Source organism: Parasteatoda tepidariorum, chromosome 3 (assembly GCF_982258835.1).
Source record: "Parasteatoda tepidariorum strain Cologne lab strain chromosome 3, Ptep-v5.0, whole genome shotgun sequence".
NCBI classification, from domain to species: Eukaryota; Metazoa; Arthropoda; class Arachnida; order Araneae; family Theridiidae; genus Parasteatoda; species Parasteatoda tepidariorum.
The window spans coordinates 62712157-62737799 of record NC_141757.1 but is presented as its reverse complement, the minus strand read 5'-3'; the positions used below and the strand labels follow the sequence as shown (position 1 = coordinate 62737799).

Below are 25643 nucleotides of genomic sequence, written 5' to 3'. Positions count from 1 at the left end.
AAACAACATAAAGATGCATTTTTTATTTTGATTTATTAAGTTTTATTTTTATTTATTATTTACGGAAAGAAGAATAATGAAAATTTTTTGAAAATTGAACCCACTGTCTGTAATGTTTCTTAATGATAGGTCCAAAGGGCAATTTGAGCATAGAAGTCACAGCTTCACTTAGAATCTTGCGACCTACTCTCTACTGTAATTCTATAATTTGGTAAAAGACTTTAGTCATGAGTCTGAAACACTCTTTCTTCCATGCACCTCCACTAATCTCTATAGTGAGTCGCGGTGGTTCAGGGGTTAAAGCGTTCAACTTCAAATTAGGTGACCCAGGTTCGAGTCCCAGCGGTGGTTGGTTGATACGAATTCTGCTCCCATCTCGCACCGACCATAGTTCTGACATAAAATATCCTCAGTGGTAGACGAATCATAGGTTAGAATATTCTTGCTATCGAGCTAACCGTGGGAGGTTTTCGTGGTTTTCCATGTAATGCAAATGCGAGTTAGTTCCAACCAAAGTCCTCCACGAAGGCTAGATTGTTCCTGGAGTTCGCTTGTCTTAGGGATATTGTTCAAAATTATAAGGTTTCGGAGTTGAATTTTGATAGTCGTAAACTCAGAATTAGGTTGACTTTTCAACACCGGTTATAAAATTAATAACGCTAACATGGCAGCATTCGAGGGATAAGTCAGTAAATTAATAATTAAAACCTATTATAAAATAAAATCTTTACGTTTTATCATTGGTATTTTTTATTATTGGTATATATTTTTTATCATTATTCATTGATGTTCCTCAGATGGCATATTAAAATTCTTGAAGATTGATTATCTGATTAATTTTAAATTTTTTCACACAGACAAAATTCATACGGAATTTTTAATTTCCCAAGTGACACTAACCTGTGATTTTTCCTGTCTATCACTACTATTTGTTAACGTCAAGAAAAGTTGATATCCGAAAAATTGATGAGTTAAAAAAAAATACGAAATTAACAAGCACGCGTAAGAAGTGCTATGAACCGGATGTGATTTCAGTAGTGAATTAAATATAAATTAATTTAATTTTAGTGAAATAAGTGATTAATGATCTCTTATTCATAAAATGTGTTAAATTACATGAAATTTTAATTCGATTCTCAGACAATAATCAATTCTACATTGAAAATGTATTAATGACTATTTTTATAAAGTTAATTCAAATTTTCTTGTAAATTGAAAAGTGTTTTTTTTAGTTATTTAATTATTGTTACGGTGTTGCTGAATTTATTATTTTCTAAAGAAATGATAAAATAATTTGTATTAGATAAAAATTTAGTTGAAAACGTCCAGCAAAAACTTTTTCAAAATAATAATTTCGTTTCGTAGTTCTTCTATGCGATCTGTTTGGTTTTTTCTAAATTTTAGAGACTTGTGAACAAATTTAAAGTGTTTTTATTTGAATGCGCAAGTTTTCACCTTAAACTTATATTTTATTAACTAGAAAAATATGAATTTTTAAATTTAAAAGATTCATCTTCTAGTCTACTATTTCTTCCGTGAGGAAAAATATGGTGTCGAATTAATCGCCAAAAGTAATTCTTGTAATCCTAAACTGCTTACAGAGCAACACGGTGAAATAAATTTGAGTTTGTTTACATTGATCATGTACACGCTAAAAATGATAGGAAAATAATTTTTTTAGTATTGTATAATCCGCGAAGAATAGTGTTTACCATTGCAATATTAAATTATTATAGATTAATTATTAATTTGTTGAATGTCAAATCTGAAGGAACATTCGTGTTTATTAGACCTAGTTAAAAATTGGTAAGCAAAATTTCGATCCTTTAAAAACTATGTTTAATAATTTGCAAAAATGTTAATTTTTCACCTTTATTGGGTAATAATGTTGGATTTAATATACTTATATTTTTATATCTTAGTGTAATTAGCTTCATAAGAGTTTGATTTATAATTACTTTTGTTCCATTTCGTGTAATTTCAAATAAATATTGTTTGATGCATTTCTAAACATTTACTATAGATTTTTAATGTAAGAAAAGGTTTAGAGATTTGTTGAATTATTTTTTTATTACTATATAAATTTCTTAAATATATTTTTTTACTGCAATATGTTCCTTACTACTTTCAACTCAACACTGAAATGTGTGCTGACCTAATTTGGCGATAGTGTCGTAATATTAGAAAATTTAATCTTTTTATGACGTAGTTAGATAAATGTAAAGTAGATATGAATTATAAATTTGAGTATCCTTAATGCACAATAATTAGTGAGAATTTATGCTGTAATCTATAATTGAATTATACATAAATGCTAAGTGAAAGTAGCATGTTATATTTTTACTGACGTCATTGCATATTATTATAAATAAGGTTTTGGAGTTAAATACCGAAAACTTTATGCTATTCGATTCATTTTTTTTAAAAATAACCTTTTTCGACTTCTTTAAAATCCTATGTCTTAATTTTAAAGCTAATTAGTTTGATATTTTTCCAATCTAACAAACCAGTTTTCTTATATAATTTAAAGGGGTTTAATAAAAAAAAAGTTTTGCATTAAAATGGAGTGTATTTGGTGAATAATTTTAACTTAAACTTTTTCAGTTAGTTACAGGTTTGATTGTAACTGTATCAGCTAAAATTTGACCAATTAACCTTAAATAGTTTGCAGCTTTTAACAATAATGATTAAACAAAATAGTTTCATTAACACATTTTAGCTAGTCTTTCACTGTCCCCATAAAGTTCATCTTATTTACAGAAGCTCGGGTTGCATTGTTACGTTGCTAGTAAAATTATTTCCTCTTTTTTACTATTTGTTTTTGCGTCAAACCAAGTTTCTAGCACCATTTGCTTTCCTTGCTTTGAGTATGAAGCGCCGTTAATGTTTTGCGTAGCATAGTCAACTCTGTTTGTTGTGCTGTTAAATTCTACATTCAGTTCAGTCTGATTAACGGTACTACCTATAACTATAATTTGCATATTTGAGGTGTTACGTAATAATTGGTCTTTGAAATTTGTCGATAAAGGAAAAAAAAAGAGTACATATCAGTGGGCACAAATTGAAGTTTGAGGGAATAAAAGTCATATGAAAAGATTAAAACCAGTTTTATTGCCTGACGAAACTTTGAGGTATTTCTAATAATCGCCTTTCAATACCTCCAGTAATCAAACAAGTTAGTACCTCCTTCCAGAGTAGTGATAAGATATATTTTGAAGGTACTTTTTTCTTTAGCATGAATAATTATTTACGATCCCAAATGGCTACGCTTTCTTAACTTCATTTTTTCGAAGAAGTTTTGCGTATTAAAGACGGTCTTCACGGAACACCATATAAATTCATGAGAAAATAAATTTTTATTTAAAGTGTCAGAATAAAAAAGTCCCTTTCTTAAATATGAAATAATAATTTTTTGTAATGAGATATATCTTTTTACTTTTGATATTATATTTGCGAGTGGGAACATAAGTAGTATAACAGTAGAACAAAGCTACAGATTTAAATTAATTTTTGATGACCCAGTTTTTTTCCCGTCAGTTTCAATTTCTAGAATTATAGAGCTCACTTACGGCTATTTATAACTAGTAATGACGCAAAACTTAATTAACACATGTAGTCAAGCCCAAAAAGTTATTTTTCTGGCTTAATTTGTATAATCGGACAGAGTTGTGGTTAGCAAAATTAAATTTTTTCTACTATAAAATCTACTCAATTTTGCAAATCTGGTACTCTGGTCGAATTATCACTTCATATTTGTGTACTGAAAATGAAAAAAAATAATATCGGATTCAAAACTAATAATGGATGCTGAGCATATGCGTCGCATCGGGGAAGGGAGGAATAGGGGGACGGGCTATCCAATTTTCCTGAATTTCAGAATTTTTCAAAATTATTAATTTCTTAAACCCCAAAATCCAAACAGCTACTTTTTTATTTTAAAGTTTAAATCCTTAAAAAGGAGTTAGGCATTTTTACAATTCAAGCAACAATTCAAGCTCAATGAAACAAAATTTATGAACAATGAAACAATTTTTCAATAAATGTAAGTATTTTAATAATTTTTTTTATTTTAGCTTTGAATTGTAAAAAGCGGCTATTTTAGTTTATGCACAATATAATTTTTTCAGTTGTAATGAAAGTTTATCAAAACTTTACATTATTGTCAAAAGTTTATTAGTATCATTTTAATATACTACTCACCAACTCCCATAGTTACCTTTGAAACATCTCTGTTTTTTTAATGTTATTTTTAAATGTCAACACTTCCTTTTTTAAAAAAAAGGATGATTTATTTACATAATATATACTAATTGTAGTGTTTTGTTAATATGTTAATCGTATCAAAATGAAGGATCACTTAGATTTGAAAAATGTTCAGTTGTATTTGAAAAAAAATTACATTGGAATACAGAATGTGTGCCATAATAAAAAGAATACGTGTAAAGTAATCTTACTTGTTAACTATGTATAACGATAACCTACAGAGGTTGGACTAAAATATGGAAATACTTTTAGACTAAACTATCTTCCTTTTAGCAGCAAATATTTTGGAAGGCTTTCCGTGGCAAAACTGTGGACACAATTTGAAAGATCATGTATGAAGTTTTTAGAAATGGCGTCTTTTTTACCCGAGCAAAATTTGGATGGAACAAAAGAAAGTTAAAACCTTTTGTCTCTTTTGAGAGCACTGTAATTTTAAAAGCATTCTTATTAATATCGCAATATTATAGAATGATTTCAAAATTGCTGATATTAAAGCTAGAAGTTTCTTCATTTTGATCAATCCAAATTTGACACGGGTAAAGAGGACATATCTAAAGGCTTCAATCTCTGAAAGCTATAAAATTGTGCCAACAGTTTTGCCATGTGAAATATTTCAAACAATTTGCTGCTGAAAGAAATATTGCTTACTTAGTATAGATTAGTTTCAAATATTTTTGCTCCCTCCCCTAAAAAAACTTATATTATATGACTGTTTAAATTGGAAACGGTTTTTGTCCCAGACTTTCATATTTTAAAAATTTCGAAACAAATTTTAGGATTTACATTTGGTAACATCTGATGTCTTCTCCACTTATTTTTTTAAGAATTTTATTTATTAAATTCTTTTTGTTGCTTTTGAAATCAAATCAAGTGTGAGCTTATAAAATGAAAATCTCGATAGATATATAAGTTTTTCTTCAATAGTAAATAAAAAAGCCATTATTTAAAGCAAAAAAAGAGTTAAAAATTCTTTAAATAAAGGTCTTAAAAATGTAATAATTCCCTAACAAATGGGAATTTCAACAAAAATTGCATTAAATTCATAAGGGAAATTAAATCTTTCAGCTTGTCAAATTTCAACTCTGTACTTGTGTCTGATTCTGCAAATTCGAATTTAAAAGTTGATAATTCTGGAACTAATAACTGAATTCTTTTTCTTAATGCATCGTACTCTTTGAGTAATTTTTTGCACGAATTGAATAATATTTTTTAATGTCGAGGTAGTTTTGTTTCATAGCAAATAACTTAAGCATGTTTTAAGCTCGAATTTTGTAATCTGATTCGTTTTAAGCCTAAATGTTTGCTTAAATTTTGAAAGATTTTTTAATATTCATATAATTATTACCGATATCCATTTCACATAAAATATAATTTTTTACTACCTAATTTGAATGTAGCGTACGTTTTTTTTTGGGGGGGGGGGAATGTATAATTAGAATGTATTCTGAACTATTTCATTTCTTTATCAAACAACTCTTGAAAATCTGGAAGACCAGATTGCTTTTTATTCTTTGGATTTATTCTTTACATTCACTTATTCCTAAAGTAAATGCCTCCTTTAGGTAACACGAAAACAAAGTTTTTATTTCGTTCTTTCTATTTTTGAACGAACTTAGTTTAAAACGTTATGTCTATTTTTTCAAAATGGCGTCGCTTGCGTTTGGTACAGAATAGCCGATTCCAGATAATGTGTCATTATGTTTAGCAGTAACACAATCCAAGCTTTGCTTCATTTTCCGGCTTGACCTTAACAAAGTAATGTCTAAAGTTTGTAACAGGCCTATAAAAACATAATTCATAGACCAGTTTTTGGTTTCATTATTTTTTTTTAACTTTATAAACTTTTATATAATATTGTTGGCTTAAACTAGTAAAGGTAACTTTTTCAATAATCTAATTTTATTTTTGACCTAAAACAGGAAATATCTGATTTTCTCTCTAGGTATCGTTAAAAAATGTAAATATAAATGCAAATTATATACAAATATAAAAAAACCCGAAGTTTGTTACAGTTTTTATTTGTTACTTTGGTTTTCTATCTGGCATTTAATTAAAAAACACAATAATAACCATACGTTTTAATCTGAAAAGGAATAAAAAGTAAAAGCGTATTCTTTCTCTAAAACTTACGTTTATTCTTTGTTCGATGAATATTAACTTCATCTGGTAACTACGCGACTGAGAGATAAACTATGGGAAACAATTCTTTGTCACAGGTGCTACTCGTGGACTTGTTTTAGTTTTCGGTAATAAAAAGGGACTAAGAAATAATGTTAACGACATTAATGATGTTGTTAACAGCATGAGATTTGAGAGAGGCTAATTTTTTCTTTCAACAGAATTCTACCCCTGCTTATTTTTTCTAATGAATATGTATAATGAATACATAAAAGTCACGCGGGATAATGGGTATGAAAGAAAGCTTTTAATTTTCTCTTTTCTAGTAATTGAATTTTCTTCTGCAGTTCGTGGTTGAATAATCGGTTTCTGATTGAACTTTTATGCACGCTTTTGATATTCTTAAAAATTGAAACAAAGATTAAAGAAGAATTTTTAAATTTTTAAGACGAATTTAGTTAATTAGTATATATTTAGTTAATATATATATATATATATATATATATATATATATATATATATATATATATATATATATATATATATATATATATATATATATATATATATATATATATATATATATATATATATATATATATATATATATATATATATATATATATATATATATATATATATGAGTGGAATGATAACACATAGCCAATCACAGAAGACTTCTGGTTAGTAACACACAAAACAGCCAATCAAAATTGAGAACGCATATATGTGAAAAGTTAATAATTTTTAATAATGCTGTCAAAAAATACAAACTGACCTCAAATAAAACTCAGAGGACTTCAATGAAATAATTAAGAAAACTCTACTATTACGTTTATAAAAAGGAAGATTTATTAACTCAACAACAAAATTATAGCATCGCCATTCCAAAAAAAAGAAAGAAAAAAAAAAAAAAACCTCACACTTGTATAAAAAGACCGAACGATTATTTATGCAAACGATTATATATGATTATTATGAACTAAACTTTATGCAAACGATTGTTTATGACGTCATTAGATAAAGTGTCATTAACGCAATATTATCCAGTGTTTATTAATAATTTTGAGTGGCAATGTAAAAAGATAGTTGTTCTAAAGTCTTATAATAAAATGTTTGTTTTGATGGAACGCAGTTATTTATTTTAGAATTCCAATATATTTTAATAGCTTTGATATAAATCGGGTAGAGTTATTGGAAGCACGAATTAACACTCTCTCAAAAAACTATTTACATTCCAAATTATCAAAATATATTGAACAGAGTTTACTTTGAAATACTTATATCTTTTATAAAAAATGGATCGCCGTGAATATCTTAGGCGATATCAACAGCGACATAGGGCTGAACATGATTTAGCTGCACAAAATTAACTGGAAAATAATCGTAGTGCTATCAATACGCGATGGCGGAATGCGCGGCGAAGAAACGTTGAAAAGTCAAGACGTTTAAATGAATACCTTGGTGTACTTACGAATACTTCTGATTGAAACTAAAATATTTTGTCAGTTGACAGTATTGAAGTTAATTGAGCAATTACTTGCAATGGTATTTGCTTTTGAAATATTACTTAGAATCAACTTATTAATATTACATGTTTTAATTTGTTTGTAATTTTTGTAAAGTTTTTTTTCCCTCAGGTTTTATTTGTTTTTAGTTTTAAATTTAATTTACTGGGGGGGGGGAGATAAAGAACCATATAGGGAGCGTCCGGCATCCTATAAGATCAACAATGATTTGAGTTATGCTCTATCACGCGTGCTTTGGATACGGAGATTAATCTCCGGCTAATGCCCTATAGTAATGTGTTAAATAATATAAGTTTATAATATTGTTTGTATTGAAATTGCGTTATATAAGTTTATAATGTTGATAATAAGTTCCTCTGACATTTTACAATCCTATCATATTCTCTCTATGTGATGTTGGTGCAGAAAAATTGCCAGCTAATCTCCAGAAAAACGACTTTAAGTTTTTTCGCGAAGCGAACGAAAATGTAATTGCGTAGCAATTATCGGGGGTTGGCGAGCGGTAGTGGGCAGGGAGCGGAACGCTCTAGTATATATATATATAAGAATAAAAACAGGTCTTAGGCATGGAAAGAGGGTACAATATTTATTTAATAATTCTAAACACGAGAGGAAAATAAGAGCAACGGTAACTATCCTCCACTCTAAAAGCGATTTTCCAGTTCGGAGTTGCCGATAGGGTTGCTTAATTGCCCGAAAAGTTATTCGTAATGGGTTACTATTTCTTTTTATTTATCTTAACGTTTGACTAATATTTTATTTTTTCATAAGATGCTATCATCTCATAGTTTTTCATCGATGAATGTAAGGGAAAAGGAAATCACAGACATTGTAGAATATTGATTGATTAATTGATATTCATTTAATTTTGTGCATTTTAAAGTCTTCATTCATCTGCAATTAAAATTCTGAACACTTCATTTCCCCATTGGTGAACTAGTATAGTGTAAAAAGGATTGATTTCTAACTCATAATATGAAATGATACTAAGAGATCAATGAATTTCATGTTGCATTTGTAAAAGGATAATTGGATAACATATATATAGGTCTAATATTTTTACAATTTTTTTGATACATAGAATCGAGTGCCTAATATTATCGAATTCATTTATGTTTTATGAGTAAAAGTAGTTCTTTTATTCATATTTACTTATCTAACATTGCTAACTAAGCAAATGAGATATCATTATCTATGTATACGCTTAATCAAAGGAGAATAAAACCAAGCTGTGTGATTTAATAGTTTAGCAGTTCAAAAATTTATAAAAGTTTCATGTTCAGAAAATAAAATATTTTGATTTCGACTTGTATCAATTTATCCAACTGACACTGTTATCTTGACAACTGAGGCAGTGCTATTTAATTATTGCAATTATTACAGTTTAATTTTTTATCCATAATCCAGTAAAATAGTCCTTTAACATAATTCTTTAGAAGAAATGAGGGCTTAATGCATGAAATGTACAATTTTTGACTTACCTTTTACTCATAAAATATTTATAACATCAAAACTATTAGATCTATCAAATCAATTCCATTTTTTTTTTGAAAATTTAGTCTAAAAACTACATAATAAATATTGTCTGACTTGCCTATACAACAATGTCTTAGAATTTTATTCTCGTAAAATTCCTTTACATTGCATTAACTTCAATTATTGTTAGGAATATCACTTTTATATGAAATACCAATTGTTTTTAACACTAGATGGCTCAAGGAGGTAATTTTGACTGCTTTTTAATATCAATTAAAAAAAAACAATGATGTTAAACGAGTATAATGACGAATTTCTTAGAATTTTGTGACTTTTTGTACAACATATAATTTTTTTATTGTTAATATTTACTAATAACTTGTTATACAACTGTAAATAATATAAAAAAGTATTAAAAATTAATTTTAAACAGATTTCTTTACACCTTAGTTATTCTTTCACAATCCAGTCTCTTTGACTGCTTTTGGGGAAGATAGGTATATACTGAATTTCAGTCTTTCTAGTGTTAAGGAAAAAATTGTTTTTTAAATACAAGAGGATATTCAATGTGATACTTACAATATATTATTGAAAAATTTAATTTAATTAAAAATTACAGGACTTATTTTGGGGCAAATTTATTGCAACATATACTGCATAAATTAAAATTTATTAATAACTAGAAAAAAAAAACATTTTATTAAAACATTATATTTTATTAAGAGCACCCATTTCATATACCCTATTATTTTTGTTTTAGGCTTTAAACGTATTTTGAATTTTAAATAATACAGGAATAAATTTAAAAAATAAAACATATAATATCAAGTGTAACATTTAGAACATTATTCATTTACATTTTTAATTTCAATCATAAGAATGATATTGCATCTCCTTCCTTCTACACTTGACAAACCATACAGGGTTTCACAAAATATCTGAAATAAAAGAAATAAATCACTATTAAGATTTAAAAAAAAATTATTAAATTTTATTAACACATTATTAGAATAACGGAGATTAAATAGCATTCATTTGAAAACAGTAAAGCCTTCAGGTATTCATCAGAAACTTATTTTAGGTTTGATAGATATTTTGATTATAGCTCTAAGATTATTCTATACACGAATGAAAAATTGGAGGTATATTTTGTTTTGTAGTTTTTATATTTGGACTGAAATTCGTTTTTAAAAAATGAATGGTATTTATAAATGAAGACTATTGAAACTGAAACTATATTGAAAAATTAGTAAGGTAAATTTACATACTTACTACCATTGTAGAAAAGTATAATATCAATAGATAAGTATAAATAATATTTAATGAAGTAATAAAGTAAAGTACCAGTGTAAATTTAAAAAAAAAAGGTAAAGTACTAATAGTTAACTTTGAATAATAATAAACAAAATATTATGCACATCATCGTTCACCAAATAAAATAGGGTATGAATATAGGAACAGATAAGAGGATTGTTAATTTGTATTTTTAAAAATTACTTCTTATATATTAGATTATCTTTTTTCAAAACTTTTGTTTTCTGAGTTTTCATATATATATATATATATATATCCACAAAAACAGTGGATTCTAATATTGCATTAATAATACAATAGTGTGAGGAGCACCAAAAAAATTGAAACGAAAATAAAATATATTAAGCAAAAAATAGGAAAAAAAAATACACAATAGAACACAAAATGTCACATATAAAGCGAGTAGCGAATTCAAATGTACTTCCACTTACCGGTACCTTACGAAAATGATTTAGATTATTTTCGTAATAAATTTGCCAGATTCAGAATATGAAAATGAAAGCGTTAATAGAAGATAGTGGTATGGATTTAATGGCCCCTTCTTACTGAAGTGCAGAACCACATTTGATTTATCAATTACCTAGGATTAGCCTGAAACTGGATATGAGCAAAGTAATAATATTATATTGGATAATTCAAAGTTTATAATTAATAAAAGTTGAATTTCAATTATATAATTTTAATTTTGGTAAATTTTAGAGAAATTAAAATTTGTTCAAATTTTTTTTTATTGAAAGTAAATTCTTCATTAAATATTAGAAGATCTTTACCCACGGATTTGACCGAATTGAATTTGCAAGTGGTAAAAATATAAATTCAGTTAAAGAAATTTTTAATGAATTTTTTAGTAATTATAACATACAATTAACACAATGATTTTATGTAGAATTTAATTACATCAGTTGGGTATCCATTGTTTTTTTTTAAACAAATTTTGAAAGAGTTTGTCGATTTGTTTTTTGAATAATTGAACATTACTGCTAATTCTTTTAATTCTATTCATTTCATTAAAATTAGTATTTAAATAAATATTTGTAGAAACATTAGAACTTTATTCAATCAGTTTATTTATATAAATTTAAAGTCGTTTCTTTTTTCGTATAAATCAACATTGCAGATATTTTTTTCTGTTTTAATACTTAAATCCAATAGATTAAAATTAATGTTATTGTCTTCATGACATTGTGAATCAATTTTAATTCCTCGGGGTAAATACTATTTAACAATATTGCATAATTTTGAAAATTAAAGATAATTGAAATATCAATATACCAAAAAACAAATTTATCATTATTAAAATTTTTTTTTCAATAAATGTTAATAATTTCTCTAAGAAACATCGAACCTAAAACTATCTAATAAAGCTCTACATTTTTTAATTATAAACTTTGAATTATCATATATATTCTTATTCTGTTTTACCTTATCCAGTATTATTACCTTAAGTACATCAAGTTTCGGGACAATCCAAGGTAACTGACGAATCAAATGTGGTTCTGTACTTCAGTAATCCATAAAATACATCTCACTATATTCTATATATGCTTTTATCTTTATATTTTGTAATCTGGCCAACTTGTTACGAAACTATTTTAAATCTTTTATGCAGGATGCCGAAAAGTGGAAGTACATTTGAATTCTCTACCTGCTTTACATGTTGCATTTTGTGTTTTATTCTGTATTTTTCATGAATTTTTATTTTCTATTTTTTGCTTGAAATGTTTTATTTCGTATTTTTTTTCGTTGCTTAATATGTTCTATTTTTGTTTAATTTTTTTGTGCTCCTCGCACTATGCTATTGATATATTTTGCTTTGGCTATATTAATAAAATTTAAAAAAACACTCTTTTTTCCCCCGGATATAATCGTGTAAGTTGACAACCTGACAACGAGAATATATCTTTTCTTTATTTTGCCTTCCTCCGGCTTTTTAATTTTTAAATACTTTTAAAAACATTTTATTTGTTAATGATTCTTCTCCTCTTCAACTCGCATATATATATATATAATATAAATTTTTTTAAATCGAATGTTAGAAGCAGTTTTATTATAAGATGTTAGTATAAAAGTAGATATATATTATTAAATACGCACTATTTAACTAAACTATCCATAAAAAAAGAAAGAAAAAGAAAATCATTTATCAACAAAGTATAAACTTTTCTCCTGAAGAGTAAACAGCATCTTCCTTCCTTCCACACTTTCCACCACACATATTTCAGAGCATTATTTGTCACTTAAATTCTCCTCTCCCGCCATATCGTTCATGACGCAATTATTTGCCGGATAACTTAATGTGCCATCTTTGTTTTTCTTCCGAAACGTGCCGCCAGTCTCGGAACTGATCTGTTCCGTTACATTTCTCAGCTCTGAGGAACACACAGCGAAAGTGTCCTACAGGGGCTGTCGTTTTTTAAGAAGAAAAGAATATGGTTGGCGATTTGCCCAGTGCTATTTTCATACTCATATCCATCGTTGTGAGTAAATTTAGAAAGGTAAGGAAAAAAAAGCAGTGGCTTTAAGCAAGCGATGAGTCGCAATGTCGCCGGTTCTACTTTTCAATGACACGTGTTTTTCAAAACAAAGAGAATTATATATATATATATATATATATATATATATATATATATATATATATATATATATATATATATATATATGCATTATACAAAAAGCTATATTAAACCATTTATGGCTTTGAATTTTCCTCAGTCAGATTTGACGTATATTTAGTTCATTTTACGAATTAGTTTTTATCATAATAAAATAAATACTTTATCATTACAAATTAAAAATTTTTCTTTAGTTCTTAGGAGATTATTCCTAAGAATTAAAAAAAAACTGTTAAATTGATGCAGATTCCGTTTAGCTTTTTTTAAAATAGTTTTATAAAACTTTCTTGCAAACAAAGCAATTAATTTATGTTTAATTGGTTATTAAAAATTATATGCATTTAGAATCTGAGGGAAAATATAGTAATTAAAATTGAAGCTTTCACAGGAAACCAGTTTTGCTAAATTGTTGAATATAGTGCTGGTAAGAAACCATGAAGAAGAAAGTGTAAATAAAAATTTTAAATTGAAACTAAGTCTTTCCAATGAATTTTTTTTGTTGTTCAAATGACATTAAATTTTATAATATGCAAGTAGAACTGTTATTAAAATTATTACAAAGTGTCTCTTTCGCTGTCCAATAGAAAAATCAACGTATGCGGCAAAAATTTCGAAATTTCGAATCTTATACATTTGGAGTCTATGTATGATAAGCAGCATATTGCAAAAATATTTTTTCTCAAAAATAAATTTTGTTCTAACAGCTTTCTGAAACGCTTTTTAAGGTTTTCATGGTATTAGCAATGAAAAGAAAATAGTTGGAAAGCCACTTTTCACGAAACGTGTCATGAAGCCCTTACTTGTTTTTTTTTTTTTTTAATTGCAAGGTAGTATTGTAAATCTTCTAAAAAAGATTATCAAGTTTTAATAAAAATAAAGAGAGACAGGAAATAAAACAAATATAGCTCTCGTATCTTAGTTGAAACTTGCTCGAAAAAGTGTTAAAGCCAGGTTTACAATAAAAGTAAAACGCAAAATAAAAAGAAATTTAGTCAATTTTTATTTATATAGTAAGGAAATTAGTAATGCGAGACTAGCGAGATTAATATTGTAGTTAAAGCAGCCTTTAAGTTTTTAAACTCAAAATAAATTTAAATATTTGCCTTTAAGTTACAATTTAGTGACATTAAATGAATTCATCACATTTTTTAATTTTTTAAAAAATTTTTTCCTCCTTACATGCGCCTTTTTATAGAGAAGCAAATATATCTGTTTGGATTTGTTCACTGCGTTTTAATTTAAGATTTTAAATGAAAAAAAAAGCTGTTAAAAGTATTTATATGTTATGTTATGTTATGTTGTTATGTGTTTGTTGTGTTTCGATAAGCTTTAAATAAAAAAGGCTGTTCTATTTAAATAGTTTAATTATTAACTTCCTATACTAGTTCGTGTTTAACAATTCGAATATAATTAAATAAAAATGTTTGATTTGAAATCAAACAGAACTGTAATTAAAGTTTGTTTAATACAAACTTTTAATTCTCTATCTTTTGAGTTTATACAAAGAGATAGATGCATTATTATTTATCTTAAAAAAAGGAGGAAAAAAAGAACTATTTTAATATTAATTTAAGAGTTTTTTTTTTTTGAATAAAATGTGTAAGCTAATATCTTTATCTAAAATATGCTCCTTCCAAAAAATTATAAGATTAAAAAAGCCTATTTTAATAAGATTTCTTTCATTTAAAAATGTTTTTATCATATCTTTTCAGTTATTTAATGGATACTTAATATAAAATTATAAAACTTAAGTTACTGATCAGAGGAAGGAGTGATCATTTAGGCAGAAATTTAAAAGATTAAGATTTGGTAATTGTGTAACAAAAGTTTTCTTTCCCATCAAATTTACATTGTAAAGTAAATACATTTGGAAAATAGTACACTATTGCGATTTTTTTTTCTTTTTCTTTTAATTTAAGTTTTTACATTTCCGAAAAAAGGTTTAGAAAGGCTTTTCTGTTAAAGTAAATATTTTTAAAATACTTTTAAAAAATTTTTATTTTTGCTAGACTCATTTATAATAAAAAAAATTATTCTTGGCAGCAAAAACAAAAAATAACTAACGCTTATTTTCATGCCAGCAGTTTTCCACCTATTCATGCGTATACTCCCATAAAATCTCCTCTAATGTTCATTTGGATATATTTCATTAAAACGAAAAAAAAATTCATCTGGCTGTTTTTTAAAGTTAAGCAGCTGTTTGAAATTAGGAGATCGCACAAATTTCAGTCTCTCGATTCCTCAGTAGCGGAAGTCCCTTGACAGACCAATGACATCAAGGCACATGTGCATCTTCGAGGGAGACGCATGTCGCCTGCCACTCAATTCACTCCCACATGCGTGGCATTGCGACACTTTTCTTATGCGAGCCACATACACGGTCAGTGTACTACCTGGATCTCGTCTTGTTTTTATATGCTCTTTCTGTATCTGTCCTCCTCTTTGTCATTCAGAAAGAGGTTCGAATGGTAAATAAATAAGTACATTCTGAGGTAGAGACAGAGAGGATTTACTACTCTTGTCTCAAATCGCTCTAAGCACCCTCAGCACTTAGTATTTTTCTGCTTTATTTACTGCAATAGAAATATATCTATTGTAATAAATCTATTGAAAAAAAATTTTTTTTGCATATTCGTAAGGTTGAAATATGTAACAAAGAAATTTTTTATTGTAGTTTGATTTGGCACATTGTAGATTTATTGTTTTTAAAGTTAGCACGAATTTCACTCTGTAAAGCGTGATTCGGAAACGGAGGCAGGCTTTATCCTTAAATTCAATATTTTTGAGCATTTCATCAAAATTAAAATTTGAATTTAAGAATATCCAGTGTGGTTGCACTTGATTTTTTTCAATTATTTTCTGAAATGCCATACTGGCAAAATGCTATGTCGTGTAATGAAAAGAGAAGTTAACCATGATGGTTTCTGAAGGTGGCGAGTAGATCAAAATACCCATTAATACACTTAACCCAACTATTAAAGGAATTATTAATTGAATTTTTTTAAAAACTTTTTATTAAGTTCAACGAATAGTATCTTTAGCTTTGCACAATAAAGAGAAAATGACATCATCAGACGTTCATTTAAAGACTCCGTTACATGTAAATTATTCTAAAATCTTAATAAGTGTAATAAGAATAAAAGGGTGAAAAATGAATAGCTTATTAAATTAATGAGTGATTAAAAGAATAAAATTAATCATTAAGTAAATGAATGTATCGAAGTAGAAAAGGAAGTAAGGAAATCAAATAAATATGCCAGTTAAAAAAGGGGAGAGTGAATCACATAATCAGTAAATAGATGAATCAGTGAATATTCAGATTGACGAATCTGTGAATTTAAGAATGGGTAAATGGATGTCTGTTGATTCATGGTTTAAAACCTGCCAATCATGTACGGAATAAAAGACATCAATTTCTCTATGAATCTAAAAAACTGCAGGGCAAAATTAATTGATGCTTAAACTGTAATAGTAACAAAAAGTTCGAAAACTTAATATTATTTTTATTTGAAACTTATGTTTATTCGAAATGGTTTCGATTCAATTCTGCAGATGCTTAGAGCACTTTGAAAACGAAAATTTCAAAGTTTAGCAAGCCATACTGAAAATCAATTCAATTACATTCAGCCGTATCAAACATTTCATTTTCAAATGCCCTAAAAGTATCAGTCTTTTACCAAACAGTGTCATTGTTTATATTTTATTGTATATCAAGATACTGTATTATAAATGTTTACAAATATAAATAATTCAAATAATTGAACAAAATTTGAATAATTTTTTGTAATATCTGTAAATAACGCTCTATTACACTTCTTTTGCAATTTTTTGAAAATTTTAACGTACATCACTTCTATTTCAAAAGCACGCAAAGTTATACTTTGCAAAGAACAAATATATATAAGTAACTTTTTCTTCTAATCACATACAATGTTAATATATTTATATTAAAAACAAAATACCTTTTGACTCATTTTTTGAAAACAAATTCTTAAGATATTTAAAACTATTCAATTTTCACGATTTATTTTGCTGTCAAGCAGGCATTTATTTCAGAAAAATGTTATAGAATGTGAAATGCATAAAAAATACTTTCGTGGAAAAGCTCAGATGTTTTACAAGCCGCTTCTGAAATTTGTAGATAAGAACTTTTGCCGATAAGAAATTTCTTAAGAATTCGTCTTTCTATTGTGCATGATTGCTTTTTACAAAATTCATGAATCTCTCTTTATCGCATCGGACCAGGAAGAGGAATTTCTTCACAAATAAAATATTTCTTAAAAAATAATTGTACTTGGTGCGAAACATTTCCTAACTATTAGTAATCTTTACTACGCGAATTTAGAGCGAAGAAGAAACTAAGGCATAAGGAAAACTGTTTCTTTTCATCGTATATTTCCCCCCCATTAAATATAATGTGTGTTGTTTAAGTATGATAAAATAGTTTTGTAGACACTGGCGTACTTTTTCATCCTTTTTCGTTTTTTTAAAAAAATGATATTGCTAATAATTCATAGAAAAAGATTGCATAAAATGTGTTAAACTACTTAGAACTTTTTTCATAACATTTGCTTTGATTTTACATTGTAATATTTCGTGTATTTGTTAGTTATTTGATAGTTTTGTTTCACAATTTGTTACGTTAAGAAGCAATCTGTTATTCACACAATCTGTTTATGTTCATGAAGTTTAACAGCCCCAATCTTTTAAAATTATTAATAGTTTTTATTGATAGCTATTCTGAACTATTTCTTTTTAATAAATGACATATTAACTAATGTATTTTTTATTTCGGAACTTTTAAATTGGGCTTTTTTTAGATAATACACTAACAAAAGGTATTAGTCGAGTGATTCTGAAAACATTAAATATTAAAAGCGTAAAATTTCCCACTTATGCATTTATAAGTAAAAAAAATCTCTTAAAGACTCTAAATCATTCAAGAATTTTCTTATAAATGCATCTGAGAGGGCAATTAATGATAAATCTCGATAAACTAAAGCTACTTTCCTATATTAGTTGATATTGAGCAAGGTAAGTAAAACTAGTTTAAAAATTTATTAATTTCAAATAACTAGTTCATTGATCTAATAGTAAATTTTAAAATGCTTGTATACTGAAATATTGACCATAGAATTATATAAAAAAATTCAATTGCTTGAACATTTTAAAGATATATAATTGAGAGTTTCGCAGAAATATTATATCATATATCAATTCATTATTAAATCATTATTATGAGATTAAAAATATATCTTTTATGCCTTTAACTCTAAATCCTTCTTAAATGTAGTTTTTTTCTCCATGATGTTATTAGAATTCAAGTATTGATATAACTTTAAAGAATCAATGACATTTTAAGTAAATTTCAAAATAAATATTAGATAATATTTAAAAATTTAGTTAGTTTACTTTTCCTCTTATTTCAGGCCATACATGTTAAAAATAACTGTTGATTAATTAATTCTATAAAACACAACGTTTTTGTAGAACTTTTTAATTTATATTTTAGAGCAATGTAATTATAATAACTTAAATGTATTATTTTAAATACTTCACACCCAAATTTGCTCAAATTTCTGATTTTTATTTTATTTATGTATTTTGCACGTTTATCTAAAAATTCATAAACAACCATACATATTTCATGCATTTAGAATATCTCTAAATTGTATTACTCTGCATCTCAGTCTTTTTCTGAAACAAGATATGTTGTGACGTTTATCGACTAGTGTTCCCTCGTAGATAAAATCTCCTGTTTTCTCTTTTTGGCATTTCCTTTTCCTTATGACTTACGAATAATTCGGAAAACAAATTACACTTGTGTAGTTTGTGACTTGCGTTTGGTGTTTCCTATCATCGTAGTGTAGACTAATTCTGCATTCACGTTTCATATAAGAAATAGTTTGAAATCAGATTTCATTTCTTTAGTCTATTTAGGGGAAAATGGAGTAAGAACGGGTAGCTAAAATTTCAAAGCCTGTTAGTTAAAATGTTCAGGTTTAATAAAGATATTCATTGTGTAGTTGTGTACAATATATCACTGTGAAAATTCTTAGATACACTACTTTTTTTTAATAATTGATTTTTTCTAGAGAAAGTCAAATAATCCTATCTGACCCCACTGGACCGAGTGCACGCGTAAACGTGATAAAAAAAATTACAAAAGTATCAGATCTTTTTATTTTGCATGACAATTTAAAGATATTATGTGCAAAGTTCACATGAGAAATAATATTCCTCCTCTGCTCTATTGCAGCTATTGTGGGCCCAGCAAAGACATTTCACATTGTATACACCTTTCTTCTTTTCTTTTACTTAGAAAATACATCATTGCAATATAGACAATCAACATCTAGTGTGTTTTTGTCATCATCATCGATAAAAACATCAATCAAAGATTTAGGTGTTTTTGATAAGACTGTTTTGTTATATTGGATCTTCAAACACTCGTCTTTTTGGTAATTTTTTTTAAAGTTTTTTTTTTTTTTTTACTTTCTGCAAAACAGTTTTATTTTCCTTGATAGCCGATTCTTTTTTTTTTATTTCTTTCACCGGATATTCTAAATCAGCTTTATATGGTGAGGGTGGTTCCCAGTCTCATCCAGACAGCAACAGCAATATTCCGTGATGATATTGATTAAATTGCATTCTGTTTAAAAGAAAATAATTATTATTTGAATATGATAAGAAATAGTTGCTTTGAAATTCCTTTAAATATTTTTTTATTTATTCATAGTTATGCTTCCTAATGAAATGTAAATTATCTTCAATGAAATAAGCTTTAGAATAAATAAGTAATTATAAATCTTGAGCCTATGTAAAATTGTTCATCTCTCAGCAGAAGAAGGCTTTATATCAACATTGACGTTGTTTACACGAAAACTCATCTTGAATGAATGAGAGCGATGAGGGAGGGAAGGAATCCGAAAGACAGTGAAAAGAACCGTTCATCTTCCATCCTCCCTAAAATGTGTAAAATCTTCGCGAAATCGAAATGAAACCGTTCCCCTTTTCTGCATGGGGCGTGAGCCCGCCTTGCAAAAACTCATAAATGAAAACAGAGGGGCCCTCTGTGCCACGTGTGTCATAAGCAGCGATTAATCATAGTTTGACCGGCTGGAATGTTAACTCCTTCTCGACTGCTATACGAGCATCTGTTGTGCGATATTGCACTGCCCATCTTCATCTTCCACGGAGGGTTTCTTTTGGGGGTAAGAGTTTTTGATGACTTCCGTAGCAGGTGATCGTAGTATAAGCTAAAGGAGAGGGCAGGTCTTTTCCCACGCCTGCAGTTTCCTTTTTCGGTATATATGGTCCTGGAAGTTCCCTTCCTAAGATGATTTTTTTTGCTTTGCTTTCTTTTTTAAAGTCCTTCTACTGTCTTCAGGATCGGGGCTTGGTTTTGATGGAAGTTCGCCTCATCTAGCGACTGCGGATGTTTCTCACGTTTTTTTGTTCTACCTACCCCCTTTCTATGTTTAATTTCAATGTTTTTTCTTTTCTTTTTCTTATCCCAGAATGAAGAAGGAAAAAAAAATATTCGAACGTTCTGCTGTCACACTCTTCACTGTGCCAGAGAAGACTTCCGTCTGAAGTCCAAGGTACGACGATCCCTCACTAGTGACTTGAGTTTTGTTATTGTCCCGTTCATTGCTTATACTTGGAATATATTTGAAATCTATTTTGATGCAATCGAGTTCCTAAGACTGATGGCTTCCGCTACATTTTTAAAAATTTAGATCGATTTTTTAAAGCTTTTTTTATGAAGGATGAACCAATTGGGGTATTTAGGATGATCAAGTGGATAGGCGAGGGTTTCCTTCTTTCCTAATATTTATTTTTTAGATAAAATTAAGGTAGGGCTGCAAAAGACACCTTAGATGATAGATATCGTCCGTCTCATTGTGCTCTTTATGTATTTCATTGTTGAGAGAACTGTTGTAAGGGCAACTGCTAAAAGGAAATTGGTATTATAAGTAAATTTCATCTAGGGCTGATAATTTTATAGAACTAATTCCATCGTCTTCGCTAAATATGCGACCATAAACTGCTTAATCAAATATCAACCAAATCTTACAAATTTATTATAAATTAAAAATATTTAATTTAACTGATTTTTTTAAAGTTATAAATCATAAAAAAATATCCGAAAATGTTGCTTATAAAAAGTTTAGTTTTATTAGGAAGTTAATGTTTTCTTTCAATTATTTTAAAAGGATGCTTTCTTAATTCAAAAAAGAAAAAAAAATGCTTTTCCTAATTGATTGTTTCATTTCTGGGACTTATTTTACACATACAAGATAGTTCTGTCTAATATAATGTAATAATGATAAACTAAAATTTGGATCTGTATTTAAAGCATTTTAAAGGTAAAATAGTAGATAACATGAAACAAGCATCAATTTAGTATAAACAAACATTTATTACCATTTTTTCACACAGTTTTTTTTTTTGTTGATACATAGACGAGTTGTTGTAACCGGGCATTAATGCGTTAAATCATGATTCGAAAAAGCATTCACAATAAAACTTAATCGAGCATGATAACAAAGTTACTACTGAAGAAAATTAACATTACAATCAAATCTTGATTAGGTGCTGATATTTTCCTAGAACTATTTCCTCTCATTCCTATTTATGTTATATTTCGATTTTTAACCAATTCTCCGCCAATTTTCAGAAAATTATGTATAAAAATAATAGATTTATATTCAAACAATATTATTTGATGTATATGGTAAGTAATGGCACTGAAAGCTTGTTTCTAAAAACTTTTTACTAGGAAGACTTTGTTTCGATATTTTCATTTAATATGCTTTTGTGAAAGGGCTTACAATAAAAGTTAATTGAAGTTTGGGAAAACTGAATTTTTAGGCTTTAAGGATAAATAAAAGTATTTAAATTCAATTTTACTCTTCCTTTTTTTTTTGGAAAACTAGAAACTTTAATCATTTGATTCTTATCATTCAAAAGGCGAAAGCAACTATACTGCGCCAAACAGAAATATTCTTATAAAATCATGAGCAAAATTAAATGGTGATTTGAGCTTAGTGTGCTGCAAAAATAAAAGGAGTAACGTAAAAACAGCACATAAAAGTACTTTAAATTTTTAAAAGTAGAATTAAGGTGATCAAACTTGCAATCTTTCTAGAGCTTAAACTAGATATGAGCATCGGGGCATTAGTTATACGATCAAAAAAATATTTTTTCATTAGTACGAAACTTTTTGCTTGCTTTAATTCTTAATCTTATTAATATAGCATATATATTTTTCGAAAAAATATGTTTTTCCTTAATTAAATTTGTTTTAATTTTGAGTATTTTATAGTTGCTTTTACATTTAATTCAGTCTATCATTGATACTCTTTGAAAACATGAACCTTATGTTGATTATCAAAAACTGAGACAATGGACTTTTAAAATGATTTTATTTGTGTGTCTTATGCTAAAAATCTATTTTTTTTTGTCTGATTTATGCATTTAAACAATACTTAATGTACAAAGTTTTAGAAGAAAAAAAAACTTGGAAAAATGCATAAAATATTAATGTTTAATTAAGAAACGGTGTTTTACGTTACACTTTTTAAAAACTTAACTCCAAGTAAGGATTAACATTTGTAATTTGCATGTATATTTTTTGAAATAAAAAAAAATTTTCCGTTAAATTTTAAGAAATTTTTAATTTAAATATTTTTTTAAAGTTAGCATGTATTTTTGAAAGCCTTTTATAAAAAACATTTGATCTAGACTTTATTTGTGACCAAAAATTTAAATAATAAAATTAGTTTTGAAAAAATTGCTGTTCATGTAAAATTAAGAAATTCTCTTAGTAAATATCTGATTTAATTTTCGATTTTTTTTCTATAAAGCTTGGTGTTTAAGGTAAAGTGTTATATAATAGTATAATTCATATAGAAATCATGTTTCTAGCATTTATAAATCTATTAAAATATTAACAATAAAGAAAAACATAATTTTTTAAAATTTAAAGGATCCATTTTCTTCTTAAAAATTGACGTGAGAGCTTAAGAAATTCCTTTTTTTTTTGCTTTATTTTTTTGTATTTAACTATTGAGTCTTTAAAATGCTCAAGTTCTGAAAAAGAAACAGAAGAGCTTTACTTTATCTAAATTCATTTGTTTAAGAAAAGAAACAATGTAAATAGTGGTTCAGCAAAAAGTTGATACTTGTAACTATTTTTATCATTTATTATATCTAAATTGATGAATGAAAAACCACTTTGGTCTACGTCCAAATGTTTTTAAAAAGAATATTTTCTTCAGACAGTCCTCCAGACAACTTAAAAAAATAACGAATTTTCTTCCCCCTCTTTTTTTAAAAAAAAATGAATGCAGAAGTAAAGTTTCAGCAACTGTATTCATGACTTCTTACAGCTAAACTTATTAAAAAAAAATCAATTACTAAAAATATCAGACAGTGAATACCAACCGAAAAATGCACATTTTTTCTTTACTTATTCCGTTTATCTTACAATATTTATATTATGTGTGAAAGCAATTATCAATTAAAACAAAAACAGCAATGAATGAGTAAATTTTTAACTTCTGCGCATAAAATGGTTAAAAATTGTATATTAAATATATATATCCTAAAAAAATCGTAAAAAGTAATTTAGGATATCAATTTAAATTTTAAATTTAAACAATGTTTATTTAAATTATTTTGATTTATATAAATTAATTTGCCAGTTTTAAAGATTTAAAAAGAACTATTATTCGAAGGCAGATTTTTGCATTGAAAAGTAAATTGTTATAATTAATTTTAAGAATCTGATTGCTGATCAGAAATTGTGTAAAAGTTCTAACTAAATATTTGTTTTAAATTTGTATTGAAGTTTTTATATTACATAGTCTTTAACTCCTTCCATTTTCGTTTATGGGTAAATCATTCAGTTCAAATTATGATACGTGAGTATATATTTTTGTAAGTCACTTTTCGTTGTGATCGAATAATTTTGTACTACAGTAACGGGGACCATGGTCCCAAAAGTGACCTCTTGCCCGTGCGGCGGTTGCAAGCAGTGACGCGTTTCTAGCACCTGGTCCTTCTCTATTGACTTTCTGTTATATTCTGCAAAAAACGTCATTAGTATTGGTGAACCACACGGGACGTATCAAACAAAACAACAGCGTGCATTGATTGATTTAGAGATATTATGCTAGATTTCTTCCTACCCCCATATTCACTTTCCACCACTCTGTTTCGTAATCGTGAACAGTCACGTCAATATTTTAGTTACTTGGAATAGGGCGATATAAATTTACAGTTGGTTGAATATAAACGTTATTTTTAACCGATATATTAATAAAATATAAGAATTAAACGTGTATCAACTTTGCATATTGTTAATTGTTAAAAGAAAAAAACTCGTTTTATTTATTTAATGTTTTGATTTCATTAAAAACAATGTTTAAAGTCACAAATAGAAAAAAAATTATTAAAAAATATACGAGTTTCATTGGTGCACTTTATCAGTTGGATAAATTATTAGTAGGATAAATAATATTTACATCCTCAACTGTAGAATTTGACCCTACTAATGAAGATATACCATTGTAGCACCGAAGCATGCATAGGTTTTTATAAAAAAAATTTCTATTTGTGATTTTAAAGGTTGTTTTTAATTAAATTTAATAGAATTACGAAGAATTACTCTTTCAATTTTAATCAAAATTTGTAAATTTAGTAAGAAATAGATAGGGCAAGTAACATAATTTATTTCAGGGCGTTAGAAGTTCTGTTATTCATTTTGTAAACCTTGCATGCAACGCAACATATCCACTTGGGTATGTTATGAAGGATCCTGGTACACAGTCGATTGGAGGAAATTTACGCCTCTGGTAATATTATGGGGATCGAGGGTTTAATCCCTATAAAGAACCAGTGCGTATGCAGAACAAGGAGATTGTTAAATTGGAATTGAAAAGCCATGTTCTCTTCAATGGAAGTAAAAGATGAAAGTTCAGTCGCTTTCCATATCGTCTGTTTAGAATCTAAATAAGTTGGAGATTATACTCTAGTCCTTAAAAGATGAGCCATGAAGATTGAATAAGTGCTTTGTCAACATGCGTGGCTGGGTTGGCGAGAACATGCCTGCAAAAATATTCAATCAATATCTTCAAAAATATTCAATATTCAATTAGAGAATAATTTATTAAATCATTAGGAAGATTTTTCAGATTTACATTAACTTCCGTACGCTCTCGTACGTAAGATTTCAAGAGATTGCGCGTTGCGCATGCGTTAGTTCTAGTACAATACCCATGCGCCCACGAAAAGTATCAAAATTACGTCAGTGAAAGTAAGA

General features: G+C 27.3%; 1 protein-coding gene and 1 long non-coding RNA gene across 7 annotated transcripts in view; one reads left to right on the top strand and one right to left on the bottom strand.

Moving 5' to 3' along the window:
• The window catches only part of LOC107438011 (uncharacterized), a 162249-nt gene that overhangs the window by 14853 nt on the left and 121753 nt on the right, over positions 1-25643 (top strand). The window contains exon 1 of one of the 6 annotated variants that reach the window (XM_071180328.2): positions 1581-1806. The exons of the other annotated variants lie outside the window; for them this stretch is intronic. The gene's annotated coding sequence lies outside the window, so the exon portion shown is untranslated. Of the gene's footprint in view, positions 1-1580; positions 1807-25643 lie in introns of those variants that run through there. 6 annotated transcript variants of the gene reach the window in all.
• The window catches only part of LOC122269130 (uncharacterized), an 87723-nt gene continuing 72267 nt past the window's right edge, over positions 10188-25643 (bottom strand). Inside the window, exon 3 of the long non-coding RNA XR_006224994.3 lies at positions 10188-10324. This is a non-coding gene — a long non-coding RNA (uncharacterized LOC122269130). The remainder of the gene's footprint in view (positions 10325-25643) is intronic.